Source organism: Apium graveolens, chromosome 5 (genome assembly GCF_009905375.1).
Source record: "Apium graveolens cultivar Ventura chromosome 5, ASM990537v1, whole genome shotgun sequence".
In the NCBI taxonomy this organism is placed as follows: domain Eukaryota; kingdom Viridiplantae; phylum Streptophyta; class Magnoliopsida; order Apiales; family Apiaceae; genus Apium; species Apium graveolens.
In genome coordinates, this window is record NC_133651.1 from 56,667,451 (window position 1) to 56,676,277 (window position 8,827).

General features: G+C 36.7%; 1 non-coding gene across 1 annotated transcript; it reads right to left on the minus strand.

The window, feature by feature from the left end:
- Window positions 1-5,089: 5,089 nt before the first annotated feature.
- On the minus strand, window positions 5,090-5,196 carry LOC141663122 (small nucleolar RNA R71). Its single transcript, XR_012551207.1, has one exon. It is a non-coding gene; the product is annotated as a small nucleolar RNA R71 (small nucleolar RNA).
- Between the last annotated feature and the right edge of the window lie 3,631 nt (window positions 5,197-8,827).

The following is an 8,827-nucleotide window of genomic DNA, read 5'->3' on the forward strand; positions in this document are numbered from 1 at the left end:
TTTCTCTAATAATCCTAGCAATTGCTTTGCCTGAGCTCTTTCATCTCAACAGGCGTCCATCTGTACGGGGCCTTGGACACTGGTTTCTTAGTCCCGGTGCTAAGTCGAGTCGCAAATTCAATTTCTCTATCTGGAGGAAGTCCTGATAACGTCGTCGGGAAATACGTCTGGAAATTCCTTCCTACTGAGAATATCTTCAAGTTTTGCTAGCTCCTGACTTCTGTCGATCACATATCTACGAAATGCTCACATCCGTTAGTCATAGAACTGTCTTGGCTTGAATCATCGTTAAGGAACTTCTTTACTTATTTCTAGCCTTGAACATTACTTATCTTTCGTCTGGCGTTTTCACCATTACTTTCTTATTTCGAGCAATCTATCTGAGGCATCCTATGCTTAGTATACCAATCATCCCTAATATCACATCAAATTCTCCTAACGTTAAATGGTATCAAATCTACACAAAACTTACTACCAGAAATCTCAATCTCACAATTTCCACAAACTTGGTTCACAGTTTACACGTATCTTGATTTGCTAATTCCACAGTCATTATTTCATTTAAGCACTCAACTGGACAGTTTAATTTACTAACGAAAATCTTGTGAAACAAACGATCGAGTTGCTCCCGAGTCTATTACCACTTTGGCACATAAAGAATTCACATTAAGCGTACCTGCCACGACATCCGTATCCTGGATCGCATCCTTCACCGACATGTCAAAAACTCTAGCCCTTGGAGTCCTCATTCACTGTTGGGGTAGATCCCATAATTCTCAATGCATTACTAACTGGGGCTGGTGTCTTGCAATCCCTGGCCATATGTCCTGGCTTCCCACATTTAAAGCATGTAAATCCAATGACTGGAACCTTCACTGCTGGATTCCGGATAGGCTGATCCTTATTTGCTGGCTGATTTCGGCACTCCCTTGAATAGTGCCCTTTCTGGTTGCATTTAAAACATACCACATTCAACTTGTTACAAACTCCTCCATGCTTCTTTCCACAAATTTGATGTAATAACCCCAATTTTTGGGAAATTTTGAAACCCTTATGAATAGGTATTTTTGCTGAATGAGAAAACTTTTCATGCCACACTATGTAGGGGTTCTGATATGGATATTCTGAGATTTTATTAGTACTTTATATGGGATATAAGTGTATGTAAAGATCGTCAGAATCCAATTCCGAACACTTGATTTTTCCCGGAAATCCAATAGATACGGAAAGAATTGAGTATAAGGTAGCAGGATAAAAATGATTTAAATTAAAGGATTATAATGAGAGGATCATAAAAAGGGATATAATGTATTGAGAAAGGTTAAGGGAACCTAAGTAATAAGATCCCGGGTATGATCCTTCAAACGATAAACGAAAACGAAAGTTAAGCGAACGTATAACAGATCAGCGGTCATTAGGCAAACGATTAGGAAGTTAATCAAAGGGATTAGTGGGTGATGATGGTCATCCAACCAATAGAAAGAGGACAAGAAGGGGAGGATGACATCATGAGGATGACACAAGCATGACATGGGAAGGAAGGAGATGTGGTGGCTTTTTAACCACACAAAATCAAGGGCAACTAGGTAATTTACTAAAACAAACACAAAATCAAACCAACCAAGCCAAGCAAATCATTTTTCATCAAAATCTCAAAAGAAACCAAGGCATTGTTCTTCATGCTCTCGGCCAAAACAGAACCAGAACACTAAAACTGCTGTATCTCCTTCATTTCTCACTCAAATATTGTGTTCTATAGCTCATTGGAAAGGTATTGAGATGGCCTACAACTCTTGTTCACAAGTATCGTCCAAATAATCATGGTAAGACCCTCATTTTTACAGTTTCTTAAATCGGACTTTTAGAAACTTCAAAGCCTAACTTTGTGTTCTTGATTCTTTGGAAAGATCAAGCTTGTAGGAGGCTCCCTAAGGCTTCCTAGCAACTTAACACCTCCCAAGGAGTAATATCAATCCCAAACCCTAGAGTTCCTATGTATTATAAGATGATTTTGATTAGGTAGGGTAGTATTGTAGCTTGATGTTTGTGAGTTAGAGTTTGGGATTGAAATGGTATTGAATCGGATTGGTAAATCTTGTTATTTGGTTAAAAGAATGTAGTATAGTTAAATTCAAGCTTAGGCATAAGTATGAATGTTAAAATTGAATTGGTTGGGGTTGTTATGATGTGATAGGATGGATGTTGGTTGTAAGTTGGATTGAGGTTGAATTGGGTTTGTTTTGAATGGTTTAAAATTGGGAAATCGCGTAAACATAGCCGTCGTAACGTCTCGATTTTCTGTAGACTGTTTTTGTGCATAACTTAGGACCCGAGAACCCCCTGCTAGATTATGACCATTGCCATGTCTAGATATCTCATGTTACGAGCTTCGTTTTGATATGTAGTTCGTTCGATTCCGATGCACGGTTTAGGAGAAACGACCGTTTCAAGGTAACGGCGTTTCGCGAACGAAATTTTTCCCCTCGCCTTACTTTGAAACATAGGTTAAAGACCAAAAAGGGTTAATTAATGTATGAAACATTTATGGTAAGTGTGTTAGGCAGTTGGTAAGACACTCGCGAAGGAATCGCCTTAAAACTCGTAAAGGTTAAATTATTAAAAATGGTGGAGCCGAGGGTACTCGAGTGACTTAAGAGAATCAGTAAGCGCAAAACAAGCGTTAGAGTCTAAGTTAGTTAAAGTATAGATTTACAAGTGACTTTGGTTTAATTCCAACTTACTTGTTGTTTATAGGTTACCAGACTCGTCCCGAGCCATTCGTAACCCCCAGTCGCTCAGGCAAGTTTTCTACCCGTTATACTGTTGTGGTGATGTATATGTGTATATGCATGATCTTGCGATAAATGCATATTTGTTATTAGCAAATTCTTGCGATATATTGTAGCATGTGATATGGTATATATGCATGCCTGATTTATATTCTTGGTTTATATATCTGTTGGTTCAAATGCTTATAGTTGCATAATACCTATGCTAGAGATAAGCGGTATTTGAGTTTACCCTTAGTATAGGGGATAAAAGGTGAACATATTTCTAAACCGGGAGGCGAGGCTCCCGAGTATAATATATATTTATATATATATTGATATAGTTTTTAAAATTATTAATCGAATAAGGTTTATTCGATAACTTTATTTTATTTAATGAATATTATTACGAATATTCATTCGAGGGCTTATGACTCTTTTATATTATTTATTGAATATTATTTGAATATTCATTCGAGGGCTTATGACTCAGTTTATATAATTTAATGAATATTATTTGAATATTCATTTGAGGATCTATGACTCCGATTATTTGCTGAGATATATTCTGTATTTTATTAAAGAATAATGTTTCGATAATCAAACTTATTTTCGATTATTCAAATAAAGATAGTACTTTCATATAAGTATATCTTTGGTTATTTAATACTCATTTCAAGTATAAGTCTTACAACTTCTACGTCAATTATTTGTATAAAGATTATTCTTTATGGGAATATTATTTAAATAATAATATTCAGACATTTTCTAAATATATTGGGACTGATTTACTTCATTAAATCAGCATTACTCCAAACACTCTTTAAAGTGTTTTCGAGTCTTCAAAATGATTTTTTAAAAGTTAGAGCGGATCCCAAAACTCATTTTTATATTTAAGATCTTCCTTTTAAAGGGGATTTAAATACTCGTTCAAAACCTGAGGGATCCGGCTCTATGGTGTATTTTATATTCGTAACAAGGTTGCTGTTTTGATAAATGAATTGATTACTTGCCCAATGTTCGGGAAGTAAGCCCATCTAATTGAGTCGGCATAAGCGACAGGCCGGGGTACGGTCTATCAAAGTGTAAGTGGCTGGGTGGCAGTCCATCAACGCGTGAGTGGCCGGGTAACGGTCTAGCGCGAGGTCCTAATGCGGCCAGGGTGATGACCGGTGAGGAATTCATCCATCTACAGTAGAAAAGGTTACTTATTGGTATCTTTGCCTGATCAGCAAGATATCTGGTTTATGCCAAAATTCTTTTCCTTTCCAAAATTCATTGGATATTATAACTCTGTTCATACTTTACATGACAGAGATTTTCAGGAAATGTATGAGATATATATATATATATATGGATATATATATCAGGACTTAATGAAGTATCTCGTAACTTCATTATTTATAATGATATTTCAAAGATTGAATCTATTCAAGTCTTATCTTGTAGTCTCATCTGGGTGATGAACTTTGAAACTGATTATAACTTGAACGGTGGTAGTTCAAGTAGTATGTGGATATAAAGTATATTGGAGTATCTTGTAACTTCATTTTTTTTTAAACTTATATCTAGTAAATGATTATCTTATGCATGACAAAGATTTTCAGAAAAACGTTGAGACAAGGTTAGATATATGAGATCACCTTGCAACGGTATTTTTATACAGTTATACACTGGAACTCTGTGTGTATTATGCATGGAAGAGGACTTCCAATATTTTGAAAAGTATATATGTATATATACTGAATATTTTGCGACTTCATCGCATTAAGATATCAAACTTGGTTCATTTCTTTTGACCAAGACTTTCATGAGTACTATGAGAAGGCTCATATACTATTAATCATTATACATATTATTTTGGTGGGCTTGCTGCTCACCCTTGCTTTCTTCTTGCATCACACAACAACAGATAGAAAAGATGAACATAACCAAGCTCCCGATTCGCAAGCGATTAGGAGACGTTCCGCAGTTTTCTAGAAGCATTGATGCTGCCGTAGCTGAGGTAGGAACTACCAATAGGCTAGGCTTTCAACTTTTGATGTACCAGATTTATTTATATTTATGAATTGTAATAATGGCAAAGAAATGTAAATTTATTTAGAAAACCTTTTAAGGTGTATTGGCAGATAATTGTGGAATAAAATGACTTGTGGTTATTTTTGGATGTTCATCTCTGAGACTATAACGTGTGGTGTGTGTGTTTATTGTGGGGTCACAGTACAGAGTAGTTGAGTAATTATTAAGATTGGGTGTTATTAAGGGAAATGGAACTCGTGACGACCCGGATCCCCGACCCCGGATCTGGGGGTGTTACAGCTGCAATCAGGAATGCTCTTACTCAATTTGCGCAGCAGTCTGGAGAGTCATTGTGTGAGGCTTGGGAGCGATATAAGGAGATGCTTAGGAAGTGTCCGCACCATGTGATCTGACTAGATGATCATTAACTGTTTCTATAATGGTTTGGGTGCAACTTCTATACCCATGCTTGATGCTGCATCATGTGGAGCCTTGTGGGCTAAAAGCTACGATGAAGCTTATGAATTGATTGAACTGATGGATGCTAATGAATACTAGAATCCCTAATCCATGGTTTCAAACCCTGCTGGAATCTCTTAGCTTTCTTTCTATCAGTATCAACATACGACGGCACATACCTTGACAATTCCTCAAACTTCCCCTCATAATCTGTTACCGACATATTCCCTTACTTTAACTCTAAAAACTTCAGCTCCATTTGATCCTGAACAAACTGAGGAAAATACTTTTCTAAAAACAATTCCTTGAACCTTTCCCAACTAATAACATCTGTGCCTTCCAATGTCTTCACCATTTCCCACCAATAGGTGGCCTCATTCTTAAATAGTAACTTGCAAACTCAACCTTCTGTTCTTCCTTTACTTTCACTAAGGCAAATGCCTTCTCTATTTCCTTTAACCAAACATTTGCTTCAATTGGCTCTAAGGAACCCTTGAATTATGGTGGGTTTATTGCCTGAAAAGTTTTGAAGGTTACCTGGGGATTGGTCTGTCTTTGTTGTTGTTGTGCCAGGTGAACTGTTTGTTGGGCCAAGATTTGAAGAATCTGGGCTATTGCTGGGTCCATAGGTCCTGGGTTCACATTCGGGTTTGTATCATCTTGATTGTTGTTGTTGTTGGTTTCTTCATTCTGGGTGTTGGTGCAGGTATTTCTTTTGGGAGGCATTTTCTGTAAAGAATCAATCAATTTATTTAGCTTTTGAATCAAATATTTGCATAAAAGAAAAGTTTTGTAAAACAGGAATATCTCTTTTTGAAAACAGTTGTAACTAAGTAAATTGCATGCTTCTTTACAGAATATAAACAGTTATAGAAAACAGGGTACATGGTATCACAGGGTATAACTGGTGCAATAAATAAGGTAAGGTAAAACAGGTGCAATAAAATAAATGACAGTGCTGGAAAGGAAAAAGGTACTGATATATATAGATCAAAAGTTTTAGGGTAGTACAAGCGTAAAGACGCTTCGAAAGTAAAAGCAAAAAGGGTACAACAACCTACTCACTAGTCAGCATCGCTAGTCTATAAATACAACTCAAGAGTCTACTGATACACACTACACACTACTGTCCATATTACATAACATCAAACTGCTCATCATCTCAAAATCTCTAATCTGCTGACTCTGGAGTCTGTAGCCTCCAATCTCCTCACTCTCTAGAACCCAGTGCAGCACTACATCAGGGCTCTACCATGTTTATGTGTAGCCTCAGCAACTTCTATAACTGCAGTGACCTGCGATCAGTTGGAGCCTCTCTCTGAGCTCCAAACTACAATAACTTGTAGCATGATATACTGTATAACTCCTGAATTGTACCCAGGAATCCTGCTCCATAAGAGCCTAACTAAAGGAATGGGGGAATGTAGAAGGGAATGTGACTCCTATAATGCCAGCTTAAGAATCTGAACAGCTGGTGGAGTCCTCTGACAGTGGCCTCATGCCTAGGAGGTGGGAATAGCCTGCAGTGGTACGGGCTGCAACACAGGTGGAGGTAGAATAGCCAATGTTGGTGGAACAACAGGACGTGGATGCGAAAACGGCACTCCAACTGAAGGCTCTGAGTGATCAGCTGATACGGGAATAAAAGAGTCGGCCATCACTGCTATCTGAAATCATATCGCAGTATAAGAATCTCGTACCATAACACGAACTATACTAATATCTGATATACTGAAACACTCAACCTCTCAACGTTCTATCATCCTATGCCTTACTTCTAATCCTAACCCTCTACCCATTCCCGTTAACCTAGGCTTGTGTTAGTGACTTATAACCTGTAGCTCTGATACCAAACATGTGGCGCCCTCCAAACCCGGGTCAGAAGTTTGGGGTCCACACATACACCTTATTTATAACCTGCTTATAACAATAATAAAGATAATAATAATATATGCAGTGACCCTACTTACCAACCACCACGGACCGCAACAGGTTAAAGTATGCACACAAGCTAAACACACTAATATATTACAAACCGTTCAAATTCCAACTATTTCAAACTCAAACTGAGTATTAAACATTATTACTAACTTTTACAAACTTAAATTATTCCAAAAGAAGCCTACTAGCTCAGCTTTCTCAACCTGAACCCCTAGCTCTCGCGCTGGACTGGGGATCCTCTTTACCAACTGGTTCCTTTTTAACTGGAAAGAATATAAACAACATCGCACGAATGAGCTAACTAGCTCAGCAAGTCACAATGACAAAACTGAGAATAATGATCATCAGGTGAATATGTTTATGATATCAAGTGAACAATGGATTATGATTTAGAATTGGATATTATACTTTTAATTTAAAAACCAAGGTTAGGCTGCTGATCAGTCACGCACTAACCCCGAGCAAGGCACACAGCATTGCTCTAACTACTGGATCCAAGGCACACATTGGCCTAACTTGACCATTATATGGTCTGACCACGAATCTGGTCCACAATTTTATAAAAACAATCCAATTCTAACATAATAACAGAATATGCAATAGTAAACAATAACCAAAATCATTAACAATAATAAATGTTTAACAATGAAAGGGTTTCAATCCTTGTAAGGATCAACCAGGTACTTTCAAAGCTTGAATGCTGGGTAATGAAAGAATTGGATAACAAAGGAAACAACGTTTCAGGGTTTCAAGGATTTGGTCTTTCAAAGCATAAAATATCATGGATTGAGTATATAGTAATCCAGTTCAGTGTCTGGTATTTAGTTTGTATGTATTTGTGGAGTAGTATCGTAGATTTGTGGTTCGTGTTTGGGTATACAATAATCAATGGCTTAGAAAGAATATGGTTCATGGCTCAAGTACAATAACTGAAATCAGGATTTAGGTTTCCGTGCTTCAAAGCACTTGCAATGTCAACAAGACTATCAAGAATTACAATATCTCGAGAAAGTTCATAACACTTGCCTGGTATTAGCTTACTACTCTGCACTCGCTTCCAGTCACAACCGTCTTACTCTTCAACTATCTGTTTTCCTTTCCTACGTCTTGCCTCTTCTGCTCACATATCATAAGCATCTATCAATCATCAACTCACAAGATTCTATTCAATACATACTTCTATCTACCCTTCGTTTTACCCAAATCCGATTAACGGATTGAAATCTATGCAATAACGAAGTAAACACCGAATATATAGACCGATAGTCAAACAACAGGTCACGTATAACACATAATACATCACGTAATCAATGACATATCATGTATAAAGAAGTCTCGGGTCATAAATGTGCTTTCGGGTATTTAAAATAATTTTTAAAATATTTTTCGGAATTAAAACAGGTCGTAGGATCAATTTCAGAATAATAAACAGGGTTCGGTTGACCAATTCTGGCTCCGAAATAATTTTAGAATAATTATCGAGCCTTGAAAATAATTTAGAATAATATTTTAAAGCTCGAAACTATTTTTCGAAATTTTTAAATCATTTTTAAATAATTAAATCTAATTAAATAATTAATTAAAAATCAATTAATAATTAATTAAATCAATTAATCAATTAATTTTCGAATTAATTGACT